Source organism: Helianthus annuus, chromosome 17 (genome assembly GCF_002127325.2).
Source record: "Helianthus annuus cultivar XRQ/B chromosome 17, HanXRQr2.0-SUNRISE, whole genome shotgun sequence".
NCBI lineage: Eukaryota > Viridiplantae > Streptophyta > Magnoliopsida > Asterales > Asteraceae > Helianthus > Helianthus annuus.
In genome coordinates, this window is record NC_035449.2 from 44,730,901 (window position 1) to 44,749,623 (window position 18,723).

Below are 18,723 nucleotides of genomic sequence, written 5' to 3' on the forward strand. Positions count from 1 at the left end.
TCGCGTTTTAGGATGTTACAAATCTACCCCCCTTAAAGGAGGTTTCGTCCCCGAAACCTCTTTCTTGTTTCCATTTGATACTAATATCTTCCCTTCGTAATTTATACATACCCCCTTTATGTTTAACTTTAACAATTGCATCATAATTATAAGTAACCATCCGATCTCAGTTCATATATTATTCATTCAATTGACTTTTTTTTTTCTAACAACTCTATACTTTCTATACCATACTTCCACCTAACATCCTCATTTCCTTGACCCGTTAGTAATAGGTTAATATACATACTTATTCAAACTTGTAATAATACTTACATTCATACAATCCGTTCATAACAGATCTAATACCTTCACCTCATCCTTTAAGATTTCATTCTTTACATTTATTACATAACATTTAATTATTATTTTGTTATCACAACGAAGTTTCTATTTCATGGTCACGCGTACGTGCTTAACACCAAGGTCAATATCATTCTACATTTCCTATAGTGGTTTGTACCATGCATACCCTTACGTTACCTTCAACTCACCTCATTCATTCTACATTACTATTCCTTTCATTTCATGCATTACTTAAGTCGCATAAGCAAGCGCGTCATGCAACTTCATTAGACGAGAGCTTAACTAATACCCGAAATTTCTTATTTTTTATTTATTTTTTTTTGCTCAAAACCTTTAAGATTTAGTTCTTAATGGCATAGTTTTCTTCTAACGTCAACTATTAAAGTCAAACATTCCATACCATACCATACCTATCCCATCACTCATCTCGTAAGCCGTTTTCAATTTACTAATCCATATCTATCTGGCATGAGTTAAAACATTTTACTTACCTCGATTTCATTTCATACTTCAGCGATCCGTAAACCATATTGATCCGCTTCTTCACAAGTACTAACCGTACCAGGCCAGCTTTCATTCATTCTTGTAATGGGCTTCCACTCGTGCACATTCTTTTAAGAGAAAAATGCCCGGATAGTCCCTGTGATTTCGCATTTTTTCACCTATAGTCCCCAACTTTCTAAAACTACCTGAATAGTCCCCAACTTTTCATTTTTTGTTCCCGGATAGTCCCTGGGTCTAACTTCAGTTTGTTTTCTCTGTTAAGTGGGTGTGAAATGACCAATTTACCCTTTCCTTTAAAAGGCCAAACCACATGGACTATCCAGGCATCTTCTTCATTTTTAGAGAAAACCCCACCACCACACTTCATCTTCAACCTCCACCCACCATCACCCTCCTCCACCGTCACCGCTACCTGGCAGTAATGACACAAACACTCGACGTGTCAATCTCTTATTCGCCCACGTCATTATACACTCCACGGTGGACTCCACGTCAGTAACGTGAATACCAATAACGAAGTCGCATATATAAACCCTACTCTTCACTCGTGATCTCACACACACTGTGTAGCAATGGCGGTTCGGAGGTTAAACCCTAAATCTCTTTCATTTCTCTCTCTACTGCTACTGTTTTCGATCGCTTCTGCTAAAGTGTTCTTTGAGGAACGATTTGAAGGTAATTTATTGTTAATTGACGTTTACAGATTGATTCTATTGAATGTAGTTATGTAGGTGATAATTTGTTGCTTTATTGAGTTGTTGATGACTTTTTGTTTGTTCCGATCTGCGTACGGTGATCTGATCTGTTTTGTTTAGGTCAGATTGTTGATCGATGTCTGAAATTGTAGTTGATCGATGAGATTTTGGGATATAGATTTATGCGTCACTTAGATCGGATTGATTTTGGAATTGTTTTTAAATTGAAGCGATTTGATGTTAGTTTGATATGTTGATATTATGAAATAGTTGTTTTTAGACGGAGGTTAAACCCTAAATCTCTCTCATTTCTTAATTTCTCATTAATTGATGTTTACGGATTGCTTTGATTGAATGTAGGTAGTGATTTGTTGCGATGAGTTGTTGATGAAGTTGCGTTTGCTGGTCTGAGTTAGGTTATTGTTAGGTTGTTAAGATTTGCCTACGATCCGGATCTGTTTCGGTTAGGTTAGATTGTTAATCGATGCGTAAAATTGTAGTTGTGGATGAGAATATGAGGTAGGTTGATATACGTCACTGAGGTTTTAGCTTAATATTTTGGTTTTTGCTCTGTGAGAAGGATTTATGTTGATTGCAATCGTTAATGGTGGTATTGTTACTAGTTGTTCTCATGTTAGGATTATTTGTGAATAGATCTGTTTGTTTTTATATCATAGATCAGCTCAGTAGAGTGGTAAATATCGGTCAACGATGACAATCATTTGTCAAATTTAGTAAAAAAACTATCATCAGCAGATTCATATTTGATAATGCATGTGTAAACTTTAGTGTTTCAGTTGAACTTTTGTTGTGCTAATCTATCTATATAATTCAATATTTTTCAACAGATGGATGGGAGAACAGGTGGGTTAAATCTGACTGGAAGAAAGATGAGAACATGGCAGGTCGTTGGCGGTGACGGTGGAGGAGGGTGATGGTGGGTGGAGGTTGAAGATGAAGTGTGGTGGTGGGGTTTTTCTCTAAAAATGAAGAAGATGCCCGGATAGTCCCTGTGGTTTGGCCTTTTAAAGGAAAGGGTAAATTGGTCATTTCACACCCACTTAACAGAGAAAACAAACTGAAGTTAGACCCAAGGACTATCCGGGAACAAAAAATGAAAAGTTGGGGACTATTCAGGTAGTTTTAGAAAGTTGGGGACTATAGGTGAAAAAATGCGAAACCACAGGGACTATCCGGGCATTTTTCTCTTCTTTTAACAATTCGATTGGTTTCATCATATTCAGAATTCCACCATTAACATCTACAAAATTGTCGATTAGCACCTTTCATTCAAACAATCATTATACTAGATGATTACCCACCTATTATCCCTTTACTTCTTCCTACATACATGCTATAACACATCCCACATTTCATCCCTTACACGCATCGTCGCGAGCCGCTTGAGAGCCGTCTTTGTATTTTTGACCGCGCGCGCGTGGTGAAGCACAAGGGTTGCAAGGACCAAGTGGTTGGTGATGTAGGATGCATGCGCATGACCCTGGTGGGTCCGCGCACAATGGCGCATGACGTGGCAATCATGCGCGTACGCGCGCGAGTACACATGGCATGGAGGCGCGCGGTGGCGCGCATGGTGCATGGGCACTAAGGTGACGTGCGCGGCGCACCTAGGTGAGCCAAAACGGCGCGACTGTGTGGCGTGCTCGTAGAGGCTATCAGGTGACGTGACGCACGCGCGTAGGTGCGCATGAGACTGTGGCGCACGCGCGCATGGCAGTGAGCCAAACGGACGCACCGCGCATGAGTGTGCAGACTTGCGCGCGCGCAGAAGCTTCCTGCTGCAATTAATGCCAGTGCAGTTACATTGACGAAGTTAATGCGTTTGACTGAGAATTTAATGACGAATTAAAATGCATTGAAGACGTTTAATGCAGTTTAATTCACCCATTAAATTCGTTTTTCAGTTTCTTCAACTCCAGCTAGTATAAATAGGGTGGTACCCCTATTGAAGAACTACACCGATTTACACAGCAATTTCAAACTCTCTCTGCAGAATTCTTCTATACTCTTTCAAGCTTCGAGGTATACATTCGGGTTGGAGTCAAGACCGGCAGTGCAACTGCTTGCGGCTGTTGTATCCTGGAAACAAACGTGTTCTCCTGGGAGACACGAAATTTGTTTTAAGGGACCCGTGTCTAACATGATTCTCAGCTAAGAACAGTTTCGTCTGTTCGTGTTTTCTGTTTTTGTATTTTCGTTTCAGTTGTAATTTGTACTGTAATTGTATTTCATTCTGATTTGTTTCTTCAATTCAAGTTAATAAAAGAATTTTATTTATTTTACACGAACGGATTCCTACATGTATTTTAACAGAGATTGATGGTTGCATATGGATAGGGTTGCACGTGAGGCTGTGAGCGGTTATCCATATACTCTTCCCGTTAAATGCAACTTGTGAGCGGTTATCCATACACTCTTCCCGTTAAATGCAACGTTAAGTTGGTTTTTGTATAGGTATATAATATAATTGTTCATCCATCTTTATTGCACACTTTCCCTACTTGTTCTTAGTACCAAGTTCCTGTTTTAGCAAACACTTAACTAGGTGGCAAGTTGTCTTATCAACACTAACTCCATTCAACTGAAGGCCTACGAGCATAAACTTTAATTTTTTCAAACTTTCAGTAGAAACTCTTATTAGCAGTTTACAAATCACAACAATTACAATCAACAAGTGCACTATAAAAAACTAACTTTTTGAGTAGTATCTTCAACTCTTCAAGATAATTTTCTCTTTCTTAGCAGTTTACTAATCACAACAATTAAAATCAACAACTCTTAAATGCACTATAAAAATCTAACTTTTTGAGTAGTTACTTGAAGATCGTTTTTTCTTTCTTTCTCGATAAAAAAATTCTTTTGTAAGAAACAATTTTATAATAACACTAGTTTATATATGATTCTTCGTTAATTAGTTGGGCTTTGGTCTTTTTTTCATACTATATTTGCAAGACCTCTTCCTGTTGGATGGGCTTATCTGTGCCATCATATCCCTGATGGTTGTAGCGTGCTTGTGTACCTCTTCACGAGCCATGCACTTTTTAATGGTCGTATTAAAGGTTTACTGTTTATACTTGTAATTATTAGTTATATCATACGAGTTGGGGTAGTGTTGAGATCCCGCATGTTCAATCAACATGATTATTTATGTTAATTAGAGATCGAGTTTGTGACAGAGATAAATAGATAATACAAATGACGACTCACAATCAAAGGTTTTCTAGTCACATGTAATCGCTCTAAAATTAAGGACATATAATAAAAGAAAAGTTGATCCTAAAATATCATGTCATATTAGGTAGAAGACCTTAGAGGGGTCCATAGTCTCTTAACACAAATATTAAAATGTAAGATCTTCTCATCGACACAGTCCTCCATATAATAATAAATTTTATCAACTTTATTCATATAAAATTTAATCAACTTTATTTATAGTAGTTAAACTCATTCCTTAGCCTCTATTGTTGCAGATAGTCTGAACATTACAATAACAGTAGTTGTTCATACATTGTTGCGCATTGACAGGACATCCACAATATCTTGCACACTGACTAACGTCTCTACACATAGGAACAGCCGCAGGATCTACTGAATCCTTTTGCTTTGATGGAAAACTTGATACACCAGAAGAAGAACCTGTTAATATGATAAACAAGATAAGTATATAACCATAATAATTAAAGCATAACTTTTTTCTAAATTTAAATGTTCTTTGGATATGAAAGTTGACAGTGGGTGGTTTCAAACCTGAGGTTGATACAAGAAAGAGCACGAAGCATATAATGATGAGAACCTTCGCCATTTATGAGTTCTTAGGTGACAAAATGTGTTGAAAATTTTCTTGGTGTAGTATCTATCTCTACTGAACCTATGATGGCTCCTTTAAATATTGATGGAATTAATGGTTTGTAACAATAAATGTTATGTTGCTAATAAAGGATAGCTAGGTTAAATCTATTGTTTAATGCGTTACTATATTAGGTAATCTTGTCACTTTTTTTATTGTTACAATTCTTAATGTTAATTAGAAAGTTATTGTATTACACATTAATTTTTATGGGTCGGTCTTCCTTTGCTCAGTTGCTAAGGCTGCAAATGATACAAAAAATTAGCATGCATGGGAGGATATTATTACATGCCATAATTTACACCATAGTGTGCATGGCCGGCCCTGGGGTGAGCGGGGAGGACCACCGGTCAGGGCCTGATATTTTGAGGGCACGTTTTTTTATGAAAAACACCCCGATATTTATATGTAAAATATTTTTTTAATAGGGTACACTCATACAAACAACAACAAAGGCCCCCTTACAAAACTATTCTTATAGTTTAGATTAGTTATTAACTCCTTTGGCATTAGGTTTAGACCTTTAGTGACCCAAATACTCAATTTCGTTAAGGTCTAAGGGCACATTTTTCGAGCTCGAATATGGTACACAAATTCTTAGGGCCGGCCCTGATAGTGTGGTTCATCAGAAGAGCTAGAAATGCCTGAATTTTCGACAATGTGCATCCATCGGTCTTCAAGATTAGAGAAGAGATTGTTACAAATTTATTCTGTTGTACCAAACACAGGTCTTAGACTGTCTTGTGTTGTGACAAATGTGTCAAATTCTCTTTTTCCTGCATTGAGGGACTGAGTATTTGTTGATTAAGGTTTGGTGTGGGTGGTATCTGTTTTGGCCTATGATGTGTGTGTATGTATGTCTAGTTCCTTGTTTTGAGTTTTCATGTTGTATTGTACAGCCTCCTCTTGTATTAATGATGCTCATTCTGCTGCTTAACAAAAGTAATACTTTATTATTATTATTATTATCTATTTAACCACCATATGAAAAATTTTGACAACAAAGAAATAATATTTTATCTATATTACTAATTATAAAGTTGTACACGTAAATGTTCATATATGTTCAAAGTAATAAAGTTACCATCACGCTTTGATAAATACCAATTCAGTATGTTCATAAAAGGAGTTTGATTCCCTCATTTATTTCTTATTTCTTGAGAACATTTAAGCCACCACAAAACTTTTTTTTAAACGGTAAACAATACTTCATTCCATCACCAAAAATTCAATGTTACATAAGCTAGTACGTAAGTTACTAGACCCAACCCCCTTATACTCACCCGGTAAAGCATATTTTAAAACATACAAAACATATTTGCTACATAACATCATAAGTCGCCCATTTGCTCCATTCCATGTACTTGTACTTGTACTTCTGACACACTCTTCAAGTCCACATACTTACACCCAAATGGTCCGTAGGGACATTCACACTATTCATCATGTAGTAATATTACTAGCAAACAAGTAATAAGCATAGCACATAGCATACACATGTAACATGTTATTCAATCACATCAATTAACCATTGTATGTTCATTAAAGGGAGTTTGTTTCCCTCATTTATTTCTTGAAAACATTTAAACCACCACACAACTATTTACCGACATTAACATCGAATAAACTTATCTAGATTCACATGATCTTCAAGGAAGACGTTTAATTTACGTAAACTCAAATATCACTATTAAGATACAGATTGTAGGTTGTAAACTCAGATATTATATATCGTGTGTGTATGATATTATGACATGCTTCACGAATAAACACTTTAAATATTATAATCAATTACTTCAAAGGTATTTATAAATTGTGTTTTATGAATGTCCGGTAATGTTTTTAAAAGTTTTGCAACAGGTTTACGAGTTTACATGTTCATATTCTATACATGCTTACAAAGTTTACAAGTTGCAAGTTACACGTGTATTGTTTACAATCATGTTGCCGTGTTACCCAAGTCCTCTCCTTTCCGCGGAGACAACCAAAAACTTATTAGTTTGGCAGTAGATGATGATGATGATGTACGGCGAGTTGAGTTCACATCGTCTTAAACTTGTAATCTCGACTCAAGAAGAAACATGATATAACCACATAGGCATACATATTAACCTTGGATAAAGTAAATGAACATGTTAACAATAGGAAATTATTAGTGTGATTTGCTCGTATGCCTATTCTCACATCGACGTATATGCTAGCTAAACATTCTACATTTTTTAATATAATATGTTTTAGCGAAATTGACTTGGTTACTAGCGTGAAATAGTGGTAAACTAGTTACCAATGGAAATGTATGCTTGAACAACACTTCTAGGGATGAGCACGGTATCCGTTTGGTATCGAACCGGTACCGGTACCGAAAAGCGAGAAAAGTGGGTACCGGTACCGAATAGACCGGTTCGGTACCAGTACTGGTACTTACCGGTGTTTTACCTGTAAATACCTGGATACCGGTACCGAAAAACAGAGAAAGTGAGAACTGATACCGGTACCGGATATACCCGATACCAAATGTTCATCCCTAAACTCTTCTTACGCTAGCAATTTCTATATTACTATTTTAAAATAATATAACACGTTTCTACACCATTTTTCTTTCAAAAAAAACATGTCATTACTAGCTTCCTATTACTAACATGCCACCCACGACAACCAAAGTAAATTCCACTTTATGGCTGGAACACTTCCATGTATTCCTGACACACTATTCAAATCCACATACTTATAGACAAATGGTTTGTAGGGGCATTCACACTATTCATCATGAAGTAATATTAAGGGCAAACACGTAATAAGCATACACATTATTCAATCACATCATTCCAGCTCAAAAATAGTTCAAAACATTTAAAAGTGGCAAGAAAACACATCTCAACACACTACATTGATAACACTAAACCTTTGTCCTTTGCGCACTAAAAACAATTCATCTATCATAGTATCTTCTTCACAAAACGTTATCATTTGAACTAAACTCGAGTAATTAAAGGCACACTACAATGAATAACCAATCATCTTTTTATACTAAACTCAAACTCATCCTAGCCCAACTCAAACCTTACCTTAATAATCAAATAAGCCTACTAGATAAACATATTTTTTTAACCAATAATTCAAACTATTTTAACAAAAAAAATCAAACCATCTTTATCTAAAACCCACTTGTAGTTTCTTTAACCCGTTTAACCTTTCTGGATAATCCTACAAATTAGAATTATTCTTTCACATGGTTGGCGCAATCGGGTACTACCGTCAATCATAGGTCGTCGCTGCCCTCATGACAACTATGAACTATCATATCCTCCAATCCCAGCCTACGGTCGGCATAGTTGGTGTTTGAGTCGTCGTAGCTTCATCATCCCCCACCCACTACAGGTCTACAATTACCCCTATCGATTGAGTCGCCGATCACAACACATGCATCACCACCCCTATCTATGATCAGCATCACCACCTGATATCTTTTGGTTAGCGACCATCCACAACCACATACCACTGTTGAGGTGTTGCTGATGTTGGTTATTGTCACCGATGTGCCCCAAGGGATAAAACTTTATCCTTAGGTTTAGATAATTTATTAAACTTAACTCCCTTGTAGTGTATCACCCTTGTGTTTACAACTTCAAAATTACAACCCGAAGTTTCTTCCATGCAAATCCATAGCAACTTCCAACATGAACTACTATCGGGTGTTGTAAAGTATATGTCAATACTTTTGTCGTTGGGACTTATATTAGATCTTCTTAGGGGAGTCCCCTCTCTTACGTACACCCAATCAGGTTATGTCACGTCAACTCCCTTTTTAAACTCCCCTCACACCCCAATTTGATGGCAGCACTCCTCTCTTAGGGGAGTTGCTTTTTAGTTTTTTTTTTAGTTTTTTTTATTTGTTGTATTATGCATGTTTATAAATTAAAAAAATATTACTAAAAATTAAATAAACTTTAACAAAAGACATTTCAAACTAGAAAATAAAAATAAAAATTACATTCAAACTAGAAAATAAAAATTAAATTCAAACTAGAAAATAAAAATTACATTCAAACTAGAAAAAAAATTTACATTCAAACTAGAAAATAAAAATTTTAGAAATTGCACGACCACCCGTACTTGTTAGCGATGTCGCGCTTTCGGGCGAGGATGAACGGCAACATTTCCGGCGGAGCATCCTCGTGCGGCTTGAGGAATGTTTTCATATCTCGATCGTACGCGTAGTTTCTCATCGTCTCGCGTTGTTCCGTTATGAGCTCGCGTGTCACACCCCCAAAAATCCACACGCGGAGTACCACCTCATGGAGGCGTGACATGACCAGGATCAAGCCACCAATCATATTGAACAGTGAAATTAATAAATATTATTCAACCAAACAATATGAAAGGTGTTCAAAACATAAGTATAGTTTCAATGTTTAGCGGAAGCATAAATGTAAACCCAAAATAAGTAATAAGTTTGAAATTGTCATAAATGTTTAACATGGCATCCACGATCCATGTCCCACAACGACTGCGCCTTCCGTGCAAGCTCCATGAGTACCTAACGACCTGCAAGGCATGTAACAGAGAGTCAACAACAAAGTTGAGCGAGTTCACAGTTGGTTGTTTAGTTATAGTATTCATTTCGTAAACCGTATGTTTGTTTAGTAAACCATGTATCGTATATACTTGTATCGCGGCCCTCCAGGCATGTTTGCGAAGATTAGTGGGAGTTTCCCATGTATTCTAGACTAGTTATATTTGTATCGCGGCCCTCCAGGCATGTGTGCGAAGTTTAGTATTTGTATCGCGGCCATTCCAGGCATGTGTGCGAAGATTAGTATTTGTATCGCGGCCGTTCAAGGCATGTGTGCGAAGATTAGTATTTGTATTACTAGTCTAGCAGTATCTACAAGTGACCTTCCCCTAACGAGGTCAGTGGTACGTAATTCCAGTAACAATGTAAGTACAAGTAATCATTCAATCCCATTCCCAACCCCGGGAATCCCATGCCTTGGTAAGAGTGTGAACTCACCTTGGTTTCCTCGGCAGATTGCACGAAAGGTTACTTGAACTAAGAGTGGTCAACCTTGTCCTAACAGGGTTACCATACAAGCCAGGTCTAGGTTCAAGTAATGCATGTATGCTCACACATAAGTTAACAGATTACTAACACGTATATATCATGGCAAACACATAAACAATCAAGTACATTAGTTACAAACGTGAAGTCCAAACTTCTGCGGTTAGAATGTATTGGGCTGAATAGTAAGTCCACTAACATCTTGTACGAGTGGATCGTTGAACCCAAACACTGCCCGGCCCAATATAATAAAAGTAGTCCTATATGCATACGACCCAATAACGTACAGGAGTCTTGTGCGGTCCGGACGGACTTGTGCGATCCAGTTAACTTGTGCGATTATGATTTGGGCTTTGAGGCCCAACCGTATAATAGTGTGTGTATGGCCCAAGCCTTGTGCGATCAGCACTATCTTGTGCGATCCACAAGGTCTTGTGAGATCATGCAAAAGCTGTGTCGTACGCTGTGTTTAGTCAGTTGTACTAATCTTGTGCGACTGAACTTGTGCGATCAGATCTTGTATGATCTGATCTTGTGCGATCAGAAACATGTGCGATCGAGAGAGAACATGTGCGATTCTTTTTACTTATCCGGATATTATGCTATTCGGTTACAATCAATCAAAAGTTTCCAAACTTCCATTCAATCAGTCAATGCTACCAGTTTCAATCATGCATAATCTCAATCAAACCAAGCAAATCTTCATTAATTCATATGAACCCTAATCATATTCTAAACATAACATCGATCATAATCATCAACACGGCTCATGAACTTGATTACTAGCATGCATCCTACCAGCACAACAATCATTCGAATATAGGCATATCACACCCGATTGACACAAGTTCGGTTCGATTAACATATCAACTGATGCGTGTGTAGTGTATATAATTTAGATATATAATTAAGCCCTTTTTACACCTTTAGCCAAGTTTTAAATTTATAAAACACGATATTTACTAACACTAAACACACATATGGGCAAGTGCACCCATCGTGGACGTAGTATAGTGTTGGTAAGATACCGAGGTCGTCCAAGGACACAAGAGCTTTTAGTACCGGTTTATCCTCAACGTCTAATCAAATCAAAAAGTTAGAAAATGTTTTTAAACTAAGAAAATAAAAACTAACTAAATGCTGAAAAATAAAAATAAAATAAAAACAGATAGACAAGATGAATCACTTGGATCCGACTCGTGTATTAGTATAATCTTTGATTATTTTCGCACTTTTGCACTTGTTTAAGAGATTATCTTAGTTATTGTAGTAGGCCCCTCTTTTGAAGGCGACGTTACCCTCAACCCAGTAGTTTTAGTCAGCAAGGATACAATCCTAAAAGGTTGGATTATTGGAAGATAATGAATTAAGTTATTAATGCAAATTATGGTAGGCCCCGCTTTTGGCGGTGACGTTACCCTCGGCTAAGTAGTCTGAGTCAGCAGGGATACAGTCCTAAATAGCCGGGTTATAGTATTAATAGTAGTTAACTTATGAGGGGGTCAAAGAGTTTGGATCCCCGCCATCCAATACCTATGGGCATTGAAGGAGATCCTACTAAATTTGACCCAGGTCCCTTGCAGGACCTCTAAACGCTGAACAAGGGCAAGACCCTTACCAAACCGTTCCCTTAACCCCCGACCAGGTAGCCAACATACCTCCATATAGACCGTGGAGATATGAATGGTGAAAATCTTTTATTTTATATAGACAGTAAAATAATGCCAAGACACCACGGACAAACGATAAGGAAATATCACCTTCAACATAAGCAACTAGTTATTAAAGTCATTAATACAAAACCAAATAAAAAGTGCAAAAGATTAAAAATAAAAAGTATTATACTAAACACTTGTCTTCACCAAGTGATGTAAGAGACTTAGGCAAACATGGCCTTGATTGTCAAGAACTCTTACTATCAATCTTGGATCCCGAGACGACTCACACACTCTACGATGGACAATGGATGATGGTGGTGGATGATGGTGTTATGGTGGTGGTGGGTGGTGGATGAAGTGTGAGAGAGGTGGTGTGCCAAGGGATGAGTTGGAATGAAACCAAGCACTCCTATTTATAGGCTGAACAGAAGGCTGGGCACGGCCCCGTGTCCGCTGGACACGCCCCCGTGCCCGTCTGACACTCTCTCTCTTCATTAATTGTAATTCGCAATTACAATTAATGCGCCTGCTGTACTTTCGCCACGCCCCCGTGCTCACTGGACACGGCCCCGTGGTGGGCAATAGAAGCTTCTACAGGTTTGTCTTTTCTGCTGCTTCTTGGGCACGGCCCCGTGCTGGCTGAGCACGGGGCGTGTTCAGGCTTCTGTTTTCTTTTCTTTGCTTGGGAGGATGCCGTTGAGGGTTCGGGCAATCTACTTTTGTTCCTTTTCTTGTATTTATGTTAGAATTAGCTGTCTTTTTGCTTCTTTTGTGAATTTGAGCTCATTTCATCCTGAAAATACAAAAGGAAGACAAAAACACTCTTTTTCCAACATTAGTACTTAAAAAGGGTTAGTTTTATGCCTTATTTGATGTAATTTATATGTTGCATTTTACACACATCAAATACCCCCACACTTGAACTTTTGCTTGTCCTCAAGCAAAACTCTTTAAATGTGGCTTACACTCCCAAATGGAATGGGTAGAAGAGAAGGTTTTTTGGCTTGTCGTAGAGTGTCGGGAATCCAATAATTTTTTTTTGGGGTTTATTTTTATTTATTTACAATCCTATTCGTTATGATTTATTTAGAACGTTTCATAAGATAAATTACTTATTTGGGCATAACATGCTTTTAAAATTTCATTTATATACAAGTTCACATACCTCACGGGAGAAATCACTCAACACTCGGCCGAAGGTGTATTTTTAGTGAATCACTCGAGAGCGGCATGGAACTTACGCCTACCATAGGCTTGCCAAGCAATCAATCCTCCTCCTTTTTAACTTTATACCTTTGTAAATATCAAGAGGACTTTTTCGGGTGAAGGGTTAGGCTTGGGCTAAAGGTGGGTGGTTGGGTTAGTGGTTAGTAAAAGGGAGAAAAGCGTAAAAAGCGTCGGTTTTTAGTAAAACACTTTGTTTTTAGTGACTTTTTATTTTGAAGTATTTCTCCAAACAAGCTTTTGTTTGCATAGCTTTGTTTGTTTTTAACTTCATCATTTTTTTTTCATATTCACTTAAAAGAACGAGCTTGCGAAAAACCGAGCTTGTTAATAAAATAAAGGGTGAAAAATAAAAAGGGTTTTTTTTGGTGGGTAAAAAGGGTTTAGGGTAAAGAAACGAAAGGTTTAGGCTCAAAGGGGTTAACTAGGGGGATTTTGGGTAGGTGGTTAAAAAAAATTGAAAAATAATGGTGTAGAAAGAAAAATGGTTAGTCCTAATGCCTCCATCATTTACTTACTTGGGTTTAAGTTGGTAAGGACCGGGAATGAATCGTCGTGGCAAGTTCTAGAGTTGTAAGAACCAAGCGGCTATTCACACAAGAAACGAAAAATGAGCATTTAGTCTAAGGATGTAAATTTGTATGCTCAATAAAGGCTCAAAACTCACTTTTGTGGGAATGGGTTTTTAATGTGATCAAGTATATATAATCAAATTTTAACTAGATTTGTTATGCCGTTTCATAATTTTCTTATGTTGGTTCTTGTTATAACGACGCTCTCGGTTGTAAAATTTATAAAAATATAACCTTATTAAATCTTGGGATTCCTAACTTAAACTTTAGACAAGTAAAGAAAAAAATGAAAATTTTTGAAAAAATTTGGGGTGTTTGGCGGTTCCAATAGAGTTTTGTGTAAGGCTTGTTGTTAGGACTTGCAAAATTTCAAGGTTTTAGCTTCTCCCCCACACTTAAATTACACATTGTCCTCAATGTGTCCTAAAAATAAATTTTTAGGTTGATTGGATGTGTAATATGGTGTTAAAAAGCAAAGATTTATGTTACTGGCAGTCTGGACACGGCCCCGTGGGGACCGGACACGGCCCCGTGTTCAGGTGCCAGTAACAAAAATTAAAGAAATGAGACAGAAGCCTGGACACGGGGGCGTGTCTGGTGAACACGGCCCGTGTCCAGTTACCTGAACTGGGCGTTTTTTCTGCAGGTGGCTCAACACGGGGCCGTGTTGGTTGAGCACGGCCCGTGTTGAGCCTTCTGTAATGGAGATTTGTGTCGGGTTGCCTCGTTCTTGTGCATGGGGCCATTTTTCTCGTTCCCTTTTTCATCCATTACCACCACGAGTGTGTTTTATTCCTGCAAATTAAAACTAAAAGAGCAGACTAAACTAAGGATAGTTCCGGGAAATGCCTCCGTGGCGCGCCACGTTTATAAGGGTCCTTGGCTTGACCCAATGTGAGGTTATATATTTTTCTGAGTGGAATGCTTGGCGTCCCATGTTACACCGTCGGAGAGTAGCATCCAAAATTGAATCAATAACCTTCATGTAGTTGACCGGGTCGTCGTCCTCTATTCTCTTCCCAACTCCGAATTTTACTTCATCATCCCCATACCTCAAAGTGAGTGTTCCGTCATTCATATCTACCACCGCTTGTGCGGTGGCAAGAAATGGTCTCCCTAGTATGAGGGGGACCTCGGTGTCTTCCTCCATATCGAGTATGACAAAGTCGGCTGGGTAGACGAATTTGCTCACCTTTACCAAGACATTTTCAATGACACCTTGCGGGAATTTGAAGGATCGATCAGCAAGTTTTATGCTCATTTTTGTAGGACTCGTTGTTCCTAGGCCGAGTCTTTTAAACATTGATGAGGGCATGAGGTTAATGCTAGCCCCAAGGTCGGCTAGTGCATTACGAACGGGGGACTCCCCGATTGAGCAAGGAATCGTGAAGCTTCCGGGATCGATTTTCTTTTGGGGAAGTATATTGAGTACGAGGGCTGAGCATTCTTCGCCTAAATTGACTAATTGCAAATTTTCAATTTTCTTTTTATGAGTGAGGAAGTCCCTCGTGAACTTAGAGTATTTGGGCATTTGGGTTAGGACCTCAATAAAAGGAATATTGACATGCAATTGCTTTAATAGACTTTCGAACTTCGCGAATTGCTCATTGGTCTTTTGACGAATTAACCTACCGGGGTACAGAACTCGAGGAGCCTTGGTAGGCTCTGGTGACGGAGGGGAGTTCTTTTCCTGCAGAGGTGTGGGTACCGTTTCTTCTGTCGGCGGCGGCGCTTCTGCAGGCCCTACGGTGCGGTTTCGTAGCGTGATGAGATGAACTTGCGCTTTTGGGTTTGTTTCGGTATTGCTAGGTAATGCGCCTTGCGGTCTCTCGGCAAAATTTTGAGCTATTTGATTTAATTGTTTTTCTGTGTTTTGAATACTAGCTTGTTGATTTCTAAAATTTGATTCTAATTGTAGAAATCTTTCCGAGTTTTTCTTTTCAGTGTCGGAGATGAGGCGAGATACAGTATCTTCAAGCCTTTCTCGTCCACTTTGTTGTTGAGTGAAATTTTGTGACTCATTTCTTGGTTGTTGAAAGTTTGTTCGTTGGGTTTGTTGGTTACTACTATTGTCGGGTTCTCTCCAACCAAGGTTTGGGTGGTTTCGCCATCCTTGGTTGTAAGTTCCCGTTGGAGGACCCGACGGCCTAGGTCTATTATCAATGTAGCTTACTGATTCTTGTTGATCGTCCGTTTATTTCATACAACTCCAATTTTCATGTGGCCCACCACACCCTTCACAAGCCATAACCGAGACTGTTTTTGTCATTTCTAATTTTTTTATTTTTGAAGAAAGAGCCTCGATTTGGGCTTGTAAAGAAGTGCTTTCATCGACCTTATGGGCGCCCGGGGCAATAGATTTATTGCCTCGGGGGTGTGCCATTGAAAATTGGTTTGAGCAATTTCCTCAATTTGGTTATATATTTCATGCGGGCGTCGATTACCTAAAAGTCCCCCGGAGCTAGAATCAAGTGTCTGCCTTGTGTGTGGCAACAGTCCATTATAGAAAGTGGATACTTGTTGCCATATCGCAAGGCCATGATGTGGACACTTGCGTAATAACTCCTTGAACCTTTCCCAAGTTTCATATAAGGATTCCCCGTCCTCATGTGAATATGTATTAATTTCAGTCATTAATTTAGCCGTTTTAGCGGGAGGGAAATACTTATATAGAAATTTTTGGGCTAGTTCATCCCAGGTGTTTACCGATCCAGCTGGGAGAGCGTTGAGCCAAGCTTTCGCTCGGTCTTTTAGTGAGAAAGGAAACATTCGGAGGCGGATGGCGTCATTTGATGCTCCATTGATCCGAAAGGTATCACATATTTCTAAGAAATTAGTAATATGTAGATGGGGATCCTCGTCCGCAAGCCCATGGAAGGTTGCGGAGTTTTGGAGCATTTGTATCAAGTGCGGTCGAAGTTCGAAGTTATTAGCTTCAACATTCGGTGCATTGATAGCAGCGCCTAGGTTACCTACGGTGGGTCGTAGGTAATCCATGAGGGTACGTTGGTCCGCCATTGGAGGTGGATCACCCGAAACTTTCTCTTGGTTTTTAGCTTTTAGTCTTTTTCTGAGAAAGCGTTCGGGTTCTTCTAGAGGTTCTTTTATGTCCTTATTATAACTGGAGCTCATACACTATGTAAGATTGGCGTCTGGTTCCAAGTACTGCAATAAAAACAGAAAAGAATGCTGGTCAGAAGGTTCACCATACAAGCCAGGTCTAGGTTCAAGTAATGCATGTATGCTCACACATAAGTTAACAGATTACTAACACGTATATATCATGGCAAACACATAAACAATCAAGTACATTAGTTACAAACGTGAAGTCCAAACTTCTGCGGTTAGAATGTATTGGGCTGAATAGTAAGTCCACTAACATCTTGTACGAGTGGATCGTCGAACCCAAACACTGCCCGGCCCAATATAATAAAAGTAGTCCTACATGCATACGGCCCAATAACGTACAGGAGTCTTGTGCGGTCCGGACGGACTTGTGCGATCCAGTTAACTTGTGCGATTATGATTTGGGCTTTGAGGCCCAACCGTATAATAGTGTGTGTATGGCCCAAGCCTTGTGCGATCAGCACTATCTTGTGCGATCCACAAGGTCTTGTGAGATCATGCAAAAGCTGTGTCGTACGCTGTGTTTAGTCAGTTGTACTAATCTTGTGCGACTGAACTTGTGCGATCAGATCTTGTATGATCTGATCTTGTGCGATCGAGAGAGAACATGTGCGATTCGTTTTACTTATCCGGATATTATGCTATTCGGTTACAATCAATCAAAAGTTTCCAAACTTCCATTCAATCAGTCAATGCTACCAGTTTCAATCATGCATAATCTCAATCAAACCAAGCAAATCTTCATTAATTCATATAAACCCTAATCATATTCTAAACATAAACATCGATCATAATCATCAACACGGCTCATGAACTTGATTACTAGCATGCATCCTACCAGCACAACAATCATTCGAATATAGGCATATCACACCCGATTGACACAAGTTCGGTTCGATTAACATATCAACTGATGCGTGTGTAGTGTATATAATTTAGATATATAATTAAGCCCTTTTTACACCTTTAGCCAAGTTTTAAATTTATAATACACGATATTTACTAACACTAAACACACATATGGGCAAGTGCACCCATCGTGGACGTAGTATAGTGTTGGTAAGATACCGAGGTCGTCCAAGGACACAAGAGCTTTTAGTACCGGTTTATCCTCAACGTCTAATCAAATCAAAAAGTTAGAAAATGTTTTTAAACTAAGAAAATAAAAACTAACTAAATGCTGAAAAATAAAAATAAAATAAAAACAGATAGACAAGATGAATCACTTGGATCCGACTCGTGTATTAGTATGACCTTTGATTATTTTCGCACTTTTGCACCTGTTTAAGAGATTATCTTAGTTATTGTAGTAGGCCCCTCTTTTGAAGGCGACGTTACCCTCAACCCAGTAGTTTGAGTTAGCAAGGACACAATCCTAAAAGGTTGGATTATTGGAAGATAATGAATTAAGTTATTAATGCAAATTATGGTAGGCCCCGCTTTTGGCGGTGACGTTACCCTCGGCTAAGTAGTCTGAGTCAGCAGGGATACAGTCCTAAATAGCCGGGTTATAGTATTAATAGTAGTTAACTTATGAGGGGGTCAAAGAGTTTGGATCCCCGCCATCCAATACCTATGGGCATTGAAGGAGATCCTACTAAATTTGACCCAGGTCCCTTGCAGGACCTCTAAACGCTGAACAAGGGCAAGACCCTTACCAAACCGTTCCCTT

The 18,723-nt window shown here is 38.6% G+C and overlaps 1 non-coding gene across 1 annotated transcript; it reads left to right on the forward strand.

Annotated features, from left to right (window-relative positions):
- Nucleotides 1–16,458: 16,458 nt before the first annotated feature.
- On the forward strand, nucleotides 16,459–16,565 carry LOC118489365. The gene has a single exon (XR_004887384.1). It is a non-coding gene; the product is annotated as a small nucleolar RNA R71 (small nucleolar RNA).
- Nucleotides 16,566–18,723: the final 2,158 nt, after the last annotated feature.